The sequence below is a fragment of the Motacilla alba genome, chromosome 7, assembly GCF_015832195.1.
Source record: "Motacilla alba alba isolate MOTALB_02 chromosome 7, Motacilla_alba_V1.0_pri, whole genome shotgun sequence".
In the NCBI taxonomy this organism is placed as follows: Eukaryota; Metazoa; Chordata; class Aves; order Passeriformes; family Motacillidae; genus Motacilla; species Motacilla alba.
Window position 1 is genome coordinate 18893231 of NC_052022.1, and position 17146 is coordinate 18910376.

At 35.4% G+C, this 17146-nt stretch overlaps 1 protein-coding gene across 14 annotated transcripts in view; it reads left to right on the forward strand.

The window, feature by feature from the left end:
- B3GALT1 (beta-1,3-galactosyltransferase 1) overlaps nt 1-17146 on the forward strand; it is a 173119-nt gene that overhangs the window by 79613 nt on the left and 76360 nt on the right. For all 14 annotated transcript variants that reach the window (XM_038143056.1, XM_038143058.1, XM_038143050.1 and 11 more), the window contains one exon: nt 1051-1190. The gene's annotated coding sequence lies outside the window, so the exon portion shown is untranslated. The remainder of the gene's footprint in view (nt 1-1050; nt 1191-17146) is intronic.

The window sequence follows — 17146 nt, forward strand, 5'->3', positions numbered from 1 at the left end:
AATTGTATCCCAATAGTCAACAGTTTAGTACAATTGAAATTCCTTGGCACTATTGTACATTCCCAATTTTAATACTTTTTCATATCTGGTTATATGACAATAATGTGTTGTTTCAAATAATGTTCATCAGATGCCACAGAGAGGTTTTTATCTTGGACTTACTTAAGGAAGCCAAAGGTTTAGAAAGAAGAATGTTGGTAATAGTTAAGGTCAGAACACAGGACAGTACAATTTTAATTTACAAATTTTCACCTAAAGGCATGATTATTCAAAGCAAAGGTGGGAAAAAGATGCAAAAGAGATGGAGTAAGGATTGTTTGGAACTGGAAAAAGCCAAGATATAAGTTCTGGGAGAAAAAAACAACCACGACAAAAAGAAACAAAAAACCCCAACAATCAAAGCCCCAAACCGCACCCCCCCCCCCCCCCCCCCCCAAAGAACAAAACAAATCAAAACACCACATCAAAAAACATCAAAGAGTGAAAAACCAGAAAACGGAACAGACAAACCCTAAAACCACGGTTTAAAAAATTGCCATTTGCCATTTAAGGATAATTCTTCCAAGCCTGATCAGAATTCTGTGAAAATCACTGAACTTTGCAGAGGTGTCTCAGATAGGCACCTTGTAAACTTCAGGACCAGGCCTAAAAGAAATCAGGTCAGTGCTGCAAGTAAACTAATCTGTGACACCTCTAAGCACAAATGGTCACTCTAAAGGTGTTGTTTGGGCTTCCAGAGGACAACTTGACAAACACTTGTATTCTCTGTTTCTCATAAGCATGCATTTTCTAAGACAGACATTATTTCTACATGTTTGTGTTGACACATTTTGTGCAAAAAAATGTATATAAATAGGTTTTGTGCATGGATTTAAGTGTTTAGCAGTATAAAATTATGCCAGTATTCATATCTGCAAACTTATTACCTCAGTACTTGACCCCAAGTCTCTAATTGTTCTATCTCCGTTTTCAGGGAAGACAGAAAAAAAATGTAATGAAACAAGAAGTCTGTCATTTACACATATGTAACTCATGTTTTTGTCAATGCAGGTTTTTCAATATAGAGTCCACACTGCTTTCATATGTGATGAGGAAACAAGCAAACAGTGGAGAACAGCAGTAAATATGATGCAGATAAACAAGAAAGAAAAATTAAGGATGAAAAGATGGAACTGTTTCTAAAAGATCAGGTAAGGAATTCAGGTGATTCTCTATAAAGTGTAAAATGTATAAATTATTGTGTCAAGTAGTTTATCCTGCCCTTCCCAGTATTTCTGAGAATTCCTTCTATATGTGTCTAGGACATATGTACAGACATAACACATATGCTAATAATGCACAATACTAACCCCCACTCACACAATGAATCTCCTTTTTGAGCAAAATTGCTCTTACTCTCAGTGAAAATATTTATTATACTGGTATCCTACAGTTCTTTTCATAAAATCAATTTCCTGTATTTCATTTTATTTCCTTTAAATAAACCATTGTACTAGTTGCCACAGGAAGCCAATTGAGTAGTGGTTTGACAGAGGAGTAAAAGGGAGTTGTGCTGTGTGTGCTCCTGTTCCCTCTCAACAGCCCCAAGATCTCAAACCTTACAATGTCCTGTCCTCAAACCCTTGGGGCATTACAAGCACAATGCAGAAAAGCACCATCTGTTACCACCCACCCCTCCCTTCCTACAGGTGACAGGTGGAAAGATTGTTTAGAGCTTGGGCACACTTACATTTCCTAAGCATGACCAGAGAGTAGAAATACATTTACCAAAGACCAAATCTGGACAAACAGGGAAGAAAAATTCATCCTTTCTTCTTCTGCTCTCCTGCTTTGAAGGAAAGTTGCTGCACCACTTGCAGTATCACAGTGGGAGCATAAATATGGTGGAAACTGTATAACCTCTATTCCATAAAACAAACTGGACACTGGGCTAACTGCACATCACCTGATGGAACTGTTCCTGACAGAAACATCCTATAAACTTTTTAGTGATACTTACTTTTAGAATAGTCTGAAATTCTACTTTTGCTAGAAGCAGAAGATGGAAAGAAAACCACAGCTAAACATCACAGATCTATCTACTTAATCAATACCTCTCCCTTCTACTCACAAAACTAAAGCTAACCTAAGATGCTGGTATAGCAACACATGAAGTGTTAAGAAATGGTTACTTACATGTGTTTGCATTCCTAAGTAAGACCATCAGCTTATCACACCCATTTAGTATATCCACAAAACAGAAATTCCTTTAGAGTGCGGCCCTGTAGTACTTTAGAAGTACTTTAACTGATCTACAAAATCATTATTTATGCTAATATTTCATTTTCATAGAACAGCACCTAATGCTTCCAGACAGCACGTTTCAGAAAACTGACTCCAAACCTATGGAAATTCATCAATGAAAAAACACATTCTATGAATTCCCAAGAGCTCCAAAGACATTCAAAAATACAAAAATCCTTAGCTAAGCTTCACTGACTACACAAAACTCATTATTACTGTTAACATATCAATTATTGGTGCACAATTCATGATAACACAATACTCTGCTCATAATAACTTTGTGCAGTTTGGTAGGACCGCCACATGTTGGGACATTCTGCCAGTTCCTGGAGAGTTGCTGATTGATGGCTGCAGAATGCTTGCAGGGTATCAGCAAGAATGCCTCCAATGGGAGAAGCAGCATCATACAGCTGGAGTTTCTCTAACACAGGCAAAATTCATCAGTTACAAACTTGGGAATGTCACACTGTAAAAGCTACATGATTAAAGACGCTGCATGGTGTTACAGCTGATTCCATTTGCCATATGGTTTGTTATTATTTTGCATTACCTTGGGGAGGGCACTAAAAGAGAAAGAACAGAACACACTCAAGGCATATAGAAAAATGAGAGCAAATTGCATAGTTCTTAATTACATCAATAAGGTCTGTAACTGAAATGGAGGTGCAAGTAAATAATGAGTTGAAAGTGCAGTACACTACTTTCCAGCGACTGAAAAGCAATAAACTCTATCAGAAATATTTTAACAGGAAGAAATTGCCAGCCAGTACGTGTAGAGGCCTACAGACAGCATTAAAGCAGATTTGACTTAAAAGTCAGCAAATGCTATGTGCAGTGCTACACATATTCCCAAAATATGGTTTTACATCAAACATAATTTTACATGGGGTAGGCTGGAGAAAACATTTAATCAGTAATCTCTAAATGAGATTCCATAGGCACAGCTATATTAAAACCAATACATGAATTATTAAAACAATAAAGTGGGAGGGCATTTGCTGAAAACAGCTAAAGTAACACAATAATTAATTGTGTCCAGTTGATATCAGGTGAGTGAGCTGTCCCTAGGACCTAAGAAATTACAAAACAAACAACAACTCCAAATTTAAAAAGGCTTTCTCTTTACAATATCAGAATTCACAAGCAGGATTTTCTGACTGAAACAAAACCCAGCCAAGGTTAGATCATTCTTTGAATGAATTTTAAATGACAAATATTGTGATACCAAATACCAGGAACATACAGGCCTGCTGGTTTTAGGAGCAGTTTGGCTCCAAACTTCATAGTCTATTGATGAAGCCATTTTAAGATCTGTTAAAAGAACAGAATATTTTCAAATTATTCATGATAATTGTGCAGTATTTCAGACGACATCTTCAAATCTGTCATCTATTCAAGTGTTCCATTTGAGCAGCCAAAAAGTAGATTGCTCCATTTAGCCAGAACTCTAGCAGGATTAAATCAGATGAATTCTATTAATTCCTAATATTTCCTATTATGGGTTATGCAGTGTGCTCTCATGTTAGTTTTTACCAGCTATTAGGAAGACTTTTTTTAATAAGTCATGTAAGTGTCTCAATGTCATTTGAGGAAAACAGAAGCTCACAGGAGAGTAAACAGAGGACTATGGCTGTATGGCCCTTGCCAGCTTGTACTCACTACCAAAACCCACTGGGTGCAGTTTACGAGTCTCAAGGTTTGCAACTGCACTGGTTAACATCTGTAAATACTTGCTGCCCAGTAATGGTAGAAGGGGCCAAGCTGTAATTGCTGTGCAAATTACTGCATTCATTTTCATCTTTCAGCTAATGATAACACCAACTCGTGACACATTCTCCAGTGTCTTATCAAAATCAATGACGTTTTCACACATTTCAGTGTGTGTGCCATTCATGCTTCTGTTCCAGCCATAAAAAAGGCTGATGGCAGAAATGACTGATGTCCCTAAATGAAGGTTATTATTCAGTGAGAGATAAAGGAAGAAAGAGAGGGAAAAAGCCAGTTCTCACTACTATACTCAAGGGTGTTCTTCCTTTTTAAGCGAGCAGGAATCTTGAATATGACTTAACTGACAGCTCAAGTTTAAAGACACAGAGTCGTAAATAGACTTGCTAAATTACCAAACATTTTTCTATTATTATCTTCTTTAAAGGAAATCTGTTTATTACTAGAAGACAGAGAAATATTTGTATATTTTTTCTTCTAAGAATGAATTTAATTCCACACTAATGAAAGATAACTACTGTTTGACAGAATTAGTATTTTCCTTACCCTTCTACACTGGAAATTCAAAACTAAATTTTAAATACTTTGATTTCTGCTATCTGATAAACTCTGTCACCTTGACAACAACCATAAATGAATGCGTTAGTAATGATAAATTTTCAGTGCAGCAGTTCTTAATTGGGAATGGAAAATATCTTTTTAAAATACTTAGTGATTTCTTCAGGAAAGAGAGAAATGTTTAATTAAATGTGGGGAATAGAATGTCAGTATGAATTCTTCAGACTAAAATCTTATCATAGCATGGTTATTATTTCTACTACTATTTTTTACAAAATTTACAAATAATTCAAGTTTCACATTGAAAAACTCAGAAAAACATCAAGAAAATGATAAATGATAGAGTTTGGGAGTTGAAGTCAAGAAAAGAATCATGTTCCAAAGCTGTCTCATGATGAAGCTTTTTTCTGCTAGTTCAATTCATTTAGGCACTTAATTTTTTTGATTAATTGATCGTGACAGTACTATAGTATACTATTGATTATCTTACATGTGTTCCCTTTCAATGTTTTCAGTTAGTTTAAGGAAATGCTGGTAGGCCAAGAATTCACTTTGTTTCAGAGGAAGAACATTCAATTACATTCAGCAAGAAGATCAGAAATAAGGTATTTTTATCCAACCCCAGTTTTTAAGTAAGCAAGGCTGACGAGAGGTAGTATCTTAAGAGGATTTCAGAGATGACAGAGTCTTAAAGATGTAACGTATTCAAGAATACACTGGCCACTGTAAAACCATTCTGTCAATTACACACACATTGGTTTTAGGGAAAATGCCGTATTTGAAAAATTTGAAAAATAGTTATGTAAATAATAAACTGGTTATATAAATAATAACTGGAATAATAAAATTGCTAGTACAGTCAACTCTGACTTTCACTTCCAGAGGCACTACTAAATCCGATTTTATAAACACACCTCTGTTCAAAAACCTGAAAAATAAGCAACTGCTCTGTGCCTTAGAGGTGCCTCAGACCTAGCTAAACACAATTTGTATATATTTTAGGCCTGCCTTCTTTTGAGATATAGTTCAGTTGTCAACTCTTACAACGTTTCTTCTAAAAAGATACTCTGCTGGATATTTGCAGTACATTATGAACAGATGTTATACCCACTCTTCTGATTTGTGTTAGAGTAATTGTCTCTTCACTGGATTATTAAGTGTTGAAACCATGAGTGAACAATAGTATAGTAAAGAAAATATTTAGGATTTCAGTGCTTTTTCTAAATGAAGTTATTCACAGCTGGTGCTTCCAAATTCTTCCTTAGTTGTCCTCCTTATTTTGCTTCCTTATTCTGCTTCCAAAATGCTTCCTCATTCTAAATCGAAGTCTTTTTATGGCAGCAAAAACTGACAGACTCTCAAGGTAAACAACTGGAAAAGACTCAAATCCTGATCACTCAGAATGATTTTCTGTAGTTCAGAAGAAAACTCAGTATCATTTGAGAGTAAGGGCCACAATATGCCCTTAACAGTCCAGCAATGTTATTTGTTATTTTTAGGGGAAATTTTCAGTAAGCAGATCCCATTTTGCAAGTGAGGCCTTTTAGCTGCCATGTCTACACTGCACAAATGGCCAATCCCCTCACGAGAACTGAGCAGCTTCCTATGCCCTTATTGCCAGAGACATACCTCTGTGGTTTTGATATACTGGGTAGGCTCAAAGGAAAATAATTGTTTGAAGTAAACGACAGAATCTGAAAAATGAACAAGAATAGAACAGTGTTTTCTGAGCACGACTCTGCCATCCTTCTTTACGCCCTCATCACCAAGAACACTACACCTGATCAAGCTGCATCCGGAAAGCAATGTTAATTGCTTTCCTGGAACAGACTAGTGAACTGCATGCCCAGATGATCTCTAGAATTTCTTATTTTTAAAGCTAGTGACTGCAATAACATCATGCTAGCAACAACTACAGTATAAATCATACATAACTGTAGAGAAATAAACCTGCACAGCACCTAAGCCTCCATCAAAATGCAATAAAGTGGGAGGTTTTTTTTAAACTGGAAAATACAAGACTGAGTAGGACTGAAAATACCCTTTTGTAATTCCCTGCTTATCCCAGCAAAAGACCATCTGATTTCTAAAATGTGAGTTAAGACATAAGAGATATAAATTCCTTTTAGCTGTTTAGAATATTATTTTTTTGACATTGCAAATGACAGTAAATGTGATTAATGGTTGCTGATAATTGGAGTTTCATTTGAGTGGTTATTACTTGTCAGTGACAATTAATAGCTCCACAAACCCCCCATTCATTTCACAATATTAAAGAATGATGGCTTCTGGGAATTATGCTAAACCAGCACATTCAATTAGATTTTGAATTTTATAGTATATTGAATAACAGTTTATGGTTTTATAATAGCAGTGATGGTTTATTGTTGCATGGTAATCACTCTCATTACATGTATGCATATCTGGAGAGTTACAATTTCTATACTCATTAAAATTACTCAATTACATGTTAACATTTCTTTAAAACTAAACAGTGCTTTGGTCTTTATCAGTAAAGATAGTTTTTAATAACTACATTACATTGTTACATTGGTTTTGTCCCAGTATTCGATGGGCAAGATGCAAAAGCAGCTCATGCTCCTTGGTATCAAGCACCAGCTGGAATGACACCTGGGATGGCCACCCAGCTGCTGGGTGTCCTGCTGCAGCTGCCTGGGCTGTACATAGCAGGCACCAATTGTCTCATCTGATCATTCCCCAGAATGGTAGGAACAGAGGAGGGGAAATCTTCAGTAAAGGGAAAGATACAGGTTTTTGGAGAATCACCTCCAAACTTGAGAAGTATCCTCAGCTTTGGCCTTTTCTCCAGTAAAAAAAAACCCCAAAACTTCCTGCAGTGCGAAGAGGGAAAAAGCCAAAAAAAAAAAAAAAAAAAAAAACCAAACCACAAAGCACCACAATGGGAAGGGAGAAGGAATCATTTCTGGCAGAGAGAAGCCCATGACAAAGAAAGAGCTATGGAAAATAAAATTGACTGAAAATGTTGTCTGCATCAGGACAAAATGGTGCATGGAGTTAAATCTGAGAGACTGGAAAGGGTATTTTTTTTTAATGTGACAACATAAAACTTAATAGAACAATTTTTAAAGTTTCTTAACTGAGAAAGCAGCAGGCTCTGAAGTTTAACATGCTCATAAGATAAATCTTGAAAATGTAAGTATACTCATAAAAATTCTGCCACTCAGGAAGCCAGTGCATTTCTAACGCAGACATCTATATTGTGAGGATCTAAGTCACAGATCATTCAATAAAGTTTAACAAAGTGGGAAAAGGAACAAAGTAGAGAAAGAGCTTTCTAAAGTTAACTTTATTAGAAAGGCACCTACTGATTTCATTTACAGAAGTGCTTTTGCCTAGGACCCTCCTTGACTTCAATTTTCTGGTGCAGAGAATACCAATTGTATGAAAATACTGTAAATAAATGTTTCGTTTGCTTTGTCTCTTATTTCAACATGCTTTTAAAATACACTGGTAATTTTACCTTTCTGCTTTACTCGTAGACAAATTATCTAACATACCTCCCAAATAAAGAATATTCTACTAATTCAGTCTTGCAATTTTCTTCCAAATAAGGAAGTTATCCTAGTGTAATACAAGGTAAGATGAGAACCTATCTCACAAAGCACTGAATTATTTTAGCAAACTAAACTAAGGAAGGAGTCAACAGTAAAAATGAATTATGACAATACTAGCAAAATTCCAAGTCAAAATTGCCACCTATTACACATTCTATTTTATGTAATAATTCTCCACCCAGCAGTGAACATTTCCAAGTCAATGCTAAACTCAGAATAAAGTCAATGAGAACAGGATCAAGACCTTCCTTATTACTATTTGATTAGTTTGTGCAGGTTTGCAAAAGCAGAAAATTACTGTTGGTGATAGGGGAACCTCCAAATATGTACTTGTTTGTTTCACTGGAAAAATCATATGATGAAAGTTTGGTAGGTAAAACCTCTCTGACTTACTTTACTTATGGCCTTTGGACCATCTGTTCAGAAATATTTTGTCTTATGTTTTCATGATGATACTATAGTTATTTGTTGTATATTAGCACTTCCCAGCTCTAATTAGCATTTGTTCTATTTCGGCAGAGACTGTATAGACCAGGTGAAACCACGTGCAGAATAAGTTGGGACTAAAATAAAAAACTAACCAGCTTTGCAATTCCCAAAGTAAATTTTGGCTAAGTGTCGATTAGGTGGCTTTTTAGACCAATTGTTTTTCTTATAATTTCTTTCCAATTCCCAATGCTATGTGGAAAATGAAATTAAAAAAAAAAAAAGAAGCCATTAAATTCAATTATGATGTAAAACATCATGACTGAGAAGAACGAAGTACATGGCACATACATCAGAAATCTGATGGAAAAGGAGAGGGGAGTACCAAAAAGCAATTCAGATCCATTCTTTGATCCAATTTAATGAAACTTTAATCTTTCTATTGTAAAACACAAATTCAGGCATTGCAATGCCTGTAGATACAATTCTAATGTCTTATCAGACAAATAATTTTCACTGGTCAGTAACTCTCAGGTTTGATAATATCAACAAAGAGAGTCCTGTAAAATGTGTCTCATATCCAACACTGAATTTATCAGGTGGGCTTTCCTTATTTTATGACTTAAGAGCTTCTGGTAACATCATATAATGCATATTGGTAATTTAATTACTATTTTCAATATATAGTATTTTATTTATTAACACATAAGGGAACTAGATATTTCCTTAAAGTAAACTCCAGGGTGTAGATTCCCAGCTTCTGTGTGCCTTGCTCCTTCTCCAACACTTTTAGTATGCCTTGCTCCTTCTCCAACACTTTTAGTATGCCTTGGGCCATAAGATAATTCAAATATGCATATATTCAATAGCATAAAACTCATCAGAACACATATGCAAAAACTTAGAGACTGAAAGATGTGTTTTCTGCTTTGAAGAATTTTTTGTTGCTTTGTTTTGTTTGTTTTTTTTTACTCTGAATAGCACCTGTAAGTATTGAGCATAGCCAAGCCAAGCATGAACATAAGCTGGAAGCAGAAAAGAGGAATAGGCCACACAAATACTCTTTTGTTCAAACGAAATTGAGGTTGTCTGAGTATATTTTATAAACTCGGACAAAACATCTGCTAGAAAAGCTCTCACTAAACCATTAGCTGCTCCATCTTTTCAGAGGATGTTGCATATTCCAGTGGCTTTGTCCACTAGAAATTAAATGGGAAAGAATTACTATAAAGTGAAATGGGAAAGAATTTCCCCACATGCTCTGGAAGACTACAACATCAGAGATAAAGATTATCTTTAACCCTTACTCTATAAACCCTTATCTTTAACCCTTACTCTAAAGAATTTTTGGGGGTTTTGCTTTTTTTACTAATTGTAAGTATTGTAATGAATGTAGGGCTGGAGATTTTCACCTAATAGAAGAAACCAAAAACTTAACAATTTACTGCTGCTGTGTTTATGCTTACAGTTTGAAGCTTCATTCCTGACCTTCAGAAGAAGCACGATTCTTTTAGCTACACTGTTGGTATAAAAATTCTCTCTCCCCTACTTCTGCCTTACAAATTAAAAAAAAAAAAAAACAACTTCAAAAATAGTTTGGCTAAAATTTTCAATAGAAGGCTCATCAGTATTTGCTGTAATTTCACAGCAGGAGAGACCACACAATTATACTAAGTTTTCAACAGATGCCTGTATCACAGCTGCTCTATTAACATCATTGCCATGCTTATCAGGTGCATGGGTTTCACACATTTGCCTTCTCTGATTCATCCTCCTTACTTTCTATAACTTATGTGCAATAGGCAAACAAAAGCTTCTCTGAGCTATCCTAGCAGGAGGTAATTGTTCTACACTCTCTGCAGTTTCCTCTCCAGCACTATAACATACATCAGTTGCTAACAGTTAATTAATCAATGTACTTGCAGTTCAGTCTCTTAAAGAGTGAAACTAAATTTTGTGGCTTTAACCTAGAAGAATATGGACTGAAAACACACAGATATTTAAACAGGTCAAATTAGTTCCTTGGCACGTGGGAGAGGGAGTTATAGACTTGACTTTTATTGCAGGTGGCACTTGGCTTGATGTTCACTGATTGTATCAATGACCAGAACAATTGCACCAAACACTGGCAAGTATGCACTCTCCTCTCATGGAAAAGCTATTTATCCACTCCTACAAGGGGCTGTACCTACGACTGTAACTGAGTCGATAATTAATTAATCACTCATCTGAATTCTGCTGCCTAAAACTGACAGTCTTGGAGAGAGACAACTAACCAGTCTTGGAACACTGTCAGTGCTAGGAATGTACCACTTGAATTCAGTCATCTGGAAAGTTGAAGACTACATTGCCATCATTCCCCAGGCTTGATTCAATAGCTCCTATTTACCTGCACACACTGAACAGAACAATTGTGGTTTCACCATTTTTACTGCAAATATTGCTGACACCTATGTGCATTAAGCAAATTTTGCCCAGATATCTTGGAAACCACGATAAACAGAACTGTGGAAATATTCCAGCAAACAGATTTTTTAATATCTGTTTCCATAAACCAGAAGCATTTTCACTGAATGGAAGTCACATTGATAGGATCACTGTCTGGACTCCTGACAGTCTGTCCAGGAGATACAGAAATGTTTCAGATTTTTTTTAGTTCTGAGCAAATATGATGTTTTGAGAAAAACTGGGAATAATTCATGCAAAATGGAAATCTTCTTTTAATAAGCTTTTTAAGGCATATTATTCCCACTTTTCATATCTAGTTCTCAAAGTAATATTGAGAATGACCTCTAAGAGGTACTCCAAATTTTGGACTCTAGTAATGGCCACTAAAAACCTTTATAATTCTGCAGGTAACTGCAGCTATGTCATCATACAAACAAAAGGAAAAAAAACCCATCCCAAACAAAAGAAGTTACACATGCTTTTTCAGATACAGAACTAGTGCAACTTTCAAGAAATAATTTTTGCCTAAATTTTTTTCAGCTTTGTTAAGTTTACCTGATATTCCTATGTCAGTTACAAATCATTTCTACAAGAGCAGATTTTATCTTATGATTTGTATGACTATCTGTGGAGATAAGAACCCAGGGGAATAAAAGGCTTTTTTTCTCATGCTAGATAGGGAGCTTAATTAGCAGTAATTTAATTCTCTCATTAAGTGAGAACAACTCTCACTTTATCTCCTTTATTTCACAGAAGAGCTACTGCTGAGATACTTTGCCATATTTTTTCTTTCCACTAGGAAGAAATGCACCTTGAGTTCTTCCTCCTCTCATTTTTATCACAAAGAATTTGTATTAAGTATTTGCATTGTTCCAAGATTAAAACAAAATAAACAAACAATCAGAAAAAATTATAAAACCCAAATAAAACCAAAACAAACCCCAAACAAAACAAAAACCACAAAAGCAAACAACCAAAGCCACTAGAACCTTGTCTATAATTCATTGGGTTTTGACTTCGATGAGGGTTCTTCCAGTTGAATTCACAAGGAGACAAGCTGGCCCAAAATTTTTAAGGAATTGTTTAGCCAGCTGGAATAAAATGGCTGATTTTTAAAACTTTTCCTTTTCTTTGAAGCAAAGTTATTCATCTTCTCTAATGCTAAGGTGCAAATACCAGGAGGAGAACTGCACAGTAATTTATGAGTACCTGGAAACAATAAGTTTGCTGTATGGTTGTTCTGTAGGGAGTTACACTTCTGAGTTTCAACCATGCAATATTCCAGAGTGAAGTGAACTACATCCCTGGAAGATGTCTTACAGAGGAGATCTCAGCTACTTCTTGCAGAAATAGAAGTAGCTATTGCCTAGGATAGGCAGAGTATGTGTAAGTGTTGGGCTACTGTCTGGCAGTTCAACAAGAAAGACAGAATACCTGTTAAATGTGCATTACTCAGAATCACCACTTTGAAATTAGTCATTTAAGGTTGGCTGTATTCAGTTCTTTCAGCCTATAGAAAACTGACATATGGGGAAGCTGCACTCCAGCTCAACAGAATAACACATTAGCTTCTAGAATTCTTCTACCTACATGCTCTGCTGGCATCCCACTTCCTTGGAGACCTGAACAGATTTGAATTGCTACCATATTAAAAAGCATAGCACTACATTCTATCGAATTGGCTGATTATTTCCTCTTGGAAGCAAGATTTAGAAAAGTCCTTTAATACAAACATTTACTTTGTAAGAAGGATCTCCTCATGATAAACTTCTCCTGTAAATACTATCAGACGAAACTATTTTTTTTTATATTTTTCTACTGCAGCTATTTTAGAAAATGCACTACTCTGACATTGTCTACAATTTATTTCAGCCATTCTGCATGACTAAGACATTTTGTAAACTGAGAGTGAATATAGATTAAGATAATGTGATAAATTATGCAGAACATAAATGATGAGGAGATTATTAAATGGGCAAAAATAACTGGAAAGTGAGTAAAATTGCATCAAATTCTAAACATTTTTACTGTCTATTATCATTTTGATTATTCAGTACAGGCACCCTTTGTTTCTTTTATTTCTCTGAAGGGAAGAAGACAGAATATATTGCTTGGTAAATCTTCTTTTATTTTTCATTTAGAGTCTCTACTCTTAAATTGTAGGACTTGCTTTTCTAGAACATTTATAAAGATTTAGCTTCCTAAGTACTTGAAGTTATTGGCTATAAAAAACTTCATATATTCCCACCAAGAAAGAATCACAACGCATGCAGACTTTGTATCCCTCTGAATTACAGCAAAGTGGCACTCAAATTTTCAGTAAAAGTAGTTGTTTTGTTTTGTTTAGAGAGTACAATTTCATTGCAAAATATTTCTGGTTAGAAACATTTCTGACTTTTAGTGTGGAAATGTAGCATTTGTGTAGCAAAGTCATTCTTTGGTAAGAACATTTTCCGAGAGAAAATAAAATAAATGTATTTTAACTGCTTGTCAATATTTTTTTCAAAGGAGAAATGGTAACAAAGGCATATGGGAATTTTGGGATTTTTTTCAACTTTCTTTCAAAATGATTGTTGGTGGCAAAAGCTGTATGATGTAAGACAGTGCTTCCCCAGAAGATGTCAACTCTGTCTTCAGGACAGAGTTTATTGGTGGACTTGGCAGTGCTGGGTTAATGGCTGGACTTGATGTTCTTAGAGGCCTTTTCCAACCTAAATCCAGGATTCTAAGATATAACCCTTGCCATAAAAGATGCTATATTTCAAAAAGTTACAATCAGAAATAAATTATGTCTGCAAAAAGCTTCTCTATTGGTATTTTACTCAAAAAGCAATGGAAAAATCCAACATTTCAAGACACAACAGCGTCTTTAATGTTCTACATTGCTTTTTTATTCAGACAGAAAAGTCTTCATCAGCAAATTGATTAGTAATAACTCTAAAAACTGTCTAGGAATTCATTATACCAATAAACTATTTGTTAAATTAAATCAAGTCAAATTACTGAAAGAAAAGTCTCAAATGAGGGTTAAAGGCTGAGACTTCCAAAGGAAATCAGTTTTCAGTTATTACCTTATAACCTGTTTTATGGTGCTTGGGTACTATATGTGTAGGGTTTTGCTTCTTTAAAAAAATAATTAAGACCACGTGTTTCATAAATTCCTTATTGTGTCTCATTCTGCTGTATACTTGACTCCCAAATTGAATTCTCTATGAAATAAAGTTTATAATTGTTGTTCATGAGCTCTGCAATAAAACAGATTGAGTTTTTTTTCCTATGAGCCAACAATTTTCAATAGAATAGGTCCTTTATAAGACACAGTTTAACACTCCTGTAGATTAATAATGTGTTAGCAGAAAAAGACGGGTTGAGCCTTGCTCAGTTATCCCTCCATTCCAATTACACTGTGACATTAAATCTTGTGACATTTAATAACAAAGACCATTTCACCCATGGCTGCCTCAACAGCAGACAATTTATGAAACAGCGTCCCCTCCTAAGGAACTGTTCTAAAAGGTGGCCTTCTCACATGCTGATATGTCTAACTGCCCATGTAAATTAAATAAGATGTAGCAAAGTATGTAAAATTGGTCATCTTACACTTACCTGATGGCTTTGACTAGAGAAAAAGGGGTTAAAGAGCTGGCATATGTTTTTTTTTTTTCAAGTGCAGTAGTATTAATGGACCAAAATAAGAAAGGACCAGGGTACAAAACAAGTATTGGCATGTACATATGTCTTATTTCTTTATAGTCTTTCACATTTTTAAATTTAATTTACAGGTTTAAAAATCTTCAACTTTTTTTTCAAAAACCTGCCATTAAACAAAAATTTAGTGAGACTACTAAATAAACCTCTGAAGTAAACCTAGTCTTGTCTTCCTCAAGGAGAACTGAGTAAAAAGATGTAGGACCAGCAGAAGATGCTTTCTAGGACAAGCATACACATGCCTTATCACAGACTATAGGCAAAAAAATCTCAGCTAGCTGCTCATCTGAATCCAAAAGTCAAAGATGCACAGCTTGGTCTGAAATAATTAGCCTTGTTGAAGAGCAACTGGCTTCAGGGCTTGGACTAGAATCTCCATGCAAGACCAAGCAAAAACATACTAATGCATCAGCTGACTTGAGGATTGTCTTGAGGATTTTTGCAGCAAGTTCCACTGCATGGTGGTGTAAAACAATGCTCAAACCATTTCAATTACCTTCTGCTTCTAAAATAACAAGCATATTAAGTCAGGTGTATATAAGACTACAATTTTCATCTTCTCCTGAGAGAATTCAGAGAGAATATTGTGCAAGAAAAGCATTTTTGGCAAATTCTAGTCCCCCTGCAAAATGTTACAATTTTCAACCAGCATACACCCTAAAGAAAAACTGGACATAAGGTGCACTAAGTTTTGTTGAGTGCTTGCATAAAACAATCTCACTTTGACCCCACTCAACTATTCATTCTAGATGATGAACATAATGTGAGAGAGATTTCCCTATGTGAAGGTGGAATGAACAATACAAGGAAACAGACTGGAAAAGGCTAGACTTGGATACAGCAAGGGTACACATTTCAAGACTTAATTTAAATTTATATTTTGCTTGAGTACCTAGATAGCAAAACAGACTCTTGAAAGTATTGCAGTGCATGTTTCTATAGTCCTTTTTCATAGGTTTACTCTTTCCCTTCCTACAGCAGTAGGACTTGCCATGGCCTTACCGTTTCCATAAACATTGATCAGTGTTTTTTCACCTACAGAGGAAAGTGCAATGGACTCCTTTCCAACAGCCTTCAGCTGTGCAAACCTTTATTTATCACACACAGGAGGGCCTGCTTGTGGGGAACTGGAAGGCAGTTACAAGTGTTGGAAGTCCCACTGACTTTTTCCTTTGAAAACATGTTCCTTAAAGCTTCAAATGAGGAAATAGTAATAATAACTATCAAATGCTTCAAAATAATGCTAAACTGAGTTCTGAGGCTATAAGGATACAGAAATAATTCCCTGTAAACATACATCCCTGATCCTCATGCGGGAAGTTGGAAAATATTTATGAAGTACAATTAAGGTCTGATTTACTGCCATTAAAGCTGATGAGGTCTCTATCCCTAACTTCCATAGCAGCAGTTCATAATAATGTATTTACTAGGGAAGGCAAAAGTAATTTATATGTATGACTGCATGAATTCTTCATCATCAATACATACAGATATTATAGCTCAATACATTCCTTTTTTCCAAAGTCAATGCATCTGGAAAAAAGGCAAAAATTTTGTCCTGTGTCTAATTTCTTGTTCTTATGATGTATTTTAATATCGTGTCTTCATGTTTCCCACAAGCTTTCTTTTATGTCTAAAAAGGTCTTCAAGCTCTTTATTTCTGCTATGAGTTAAATTTCTATATACATTATGGCCAAGTTTCTGTTAAAGAAAAACCAACAAAATTTATCTGTGAAACAGGAATTGAATTTCCTTACTCTACTTAAATGCCAGCAATAATTACAACACAGGACTTTGTCTCATGCAATTTCTTTGGCTTTTTAAACGAAGAATTAGAGGTTTGATAGAAAATTCAAATGAACATATTATTTGGTTTATCTGAAAATGCAGAGTCAGATCCAATTAAACCAAATTAACTTCAAAAACTGCCACCATTTCTGAGGATGAATTATATCCCTGCCAGCAGCTGAACCTTCTTGCAATGGGAGAGTCTCTCCAAAGTCTCTCACCAGCCACAAACATCCTTCGGCCTAGAGGGACCAACTCTGCTGAGCTCCTAAATGCTGACATTGCCCAGTTAATGGGGCTGCAGGTAATCTGTGTAAATGAAGCACAAGGGCTGTTCATCTTTATAAGAGTTTCTTGTGCTTAAATGGGCAGAGGAATTGAAGGGCCAGCGAACTGTAACTTGTATGGGACTGATTAACTCTGAGAAGAAGGGAGGCAAGAGATGCCAACTACTCCAGTACAAAAATGGTGATCATAGAGCAGTTCTGTACCTTCCAATAGCATTAATTTTTTGTCTCTACAAAGACAGAATTAACAAATCCAACTCCTAAAAATCCAACAGCACAGTTAGCTGGAGGATCCTGATAAAATTTGCTGAGAACTAAGTAAGAATT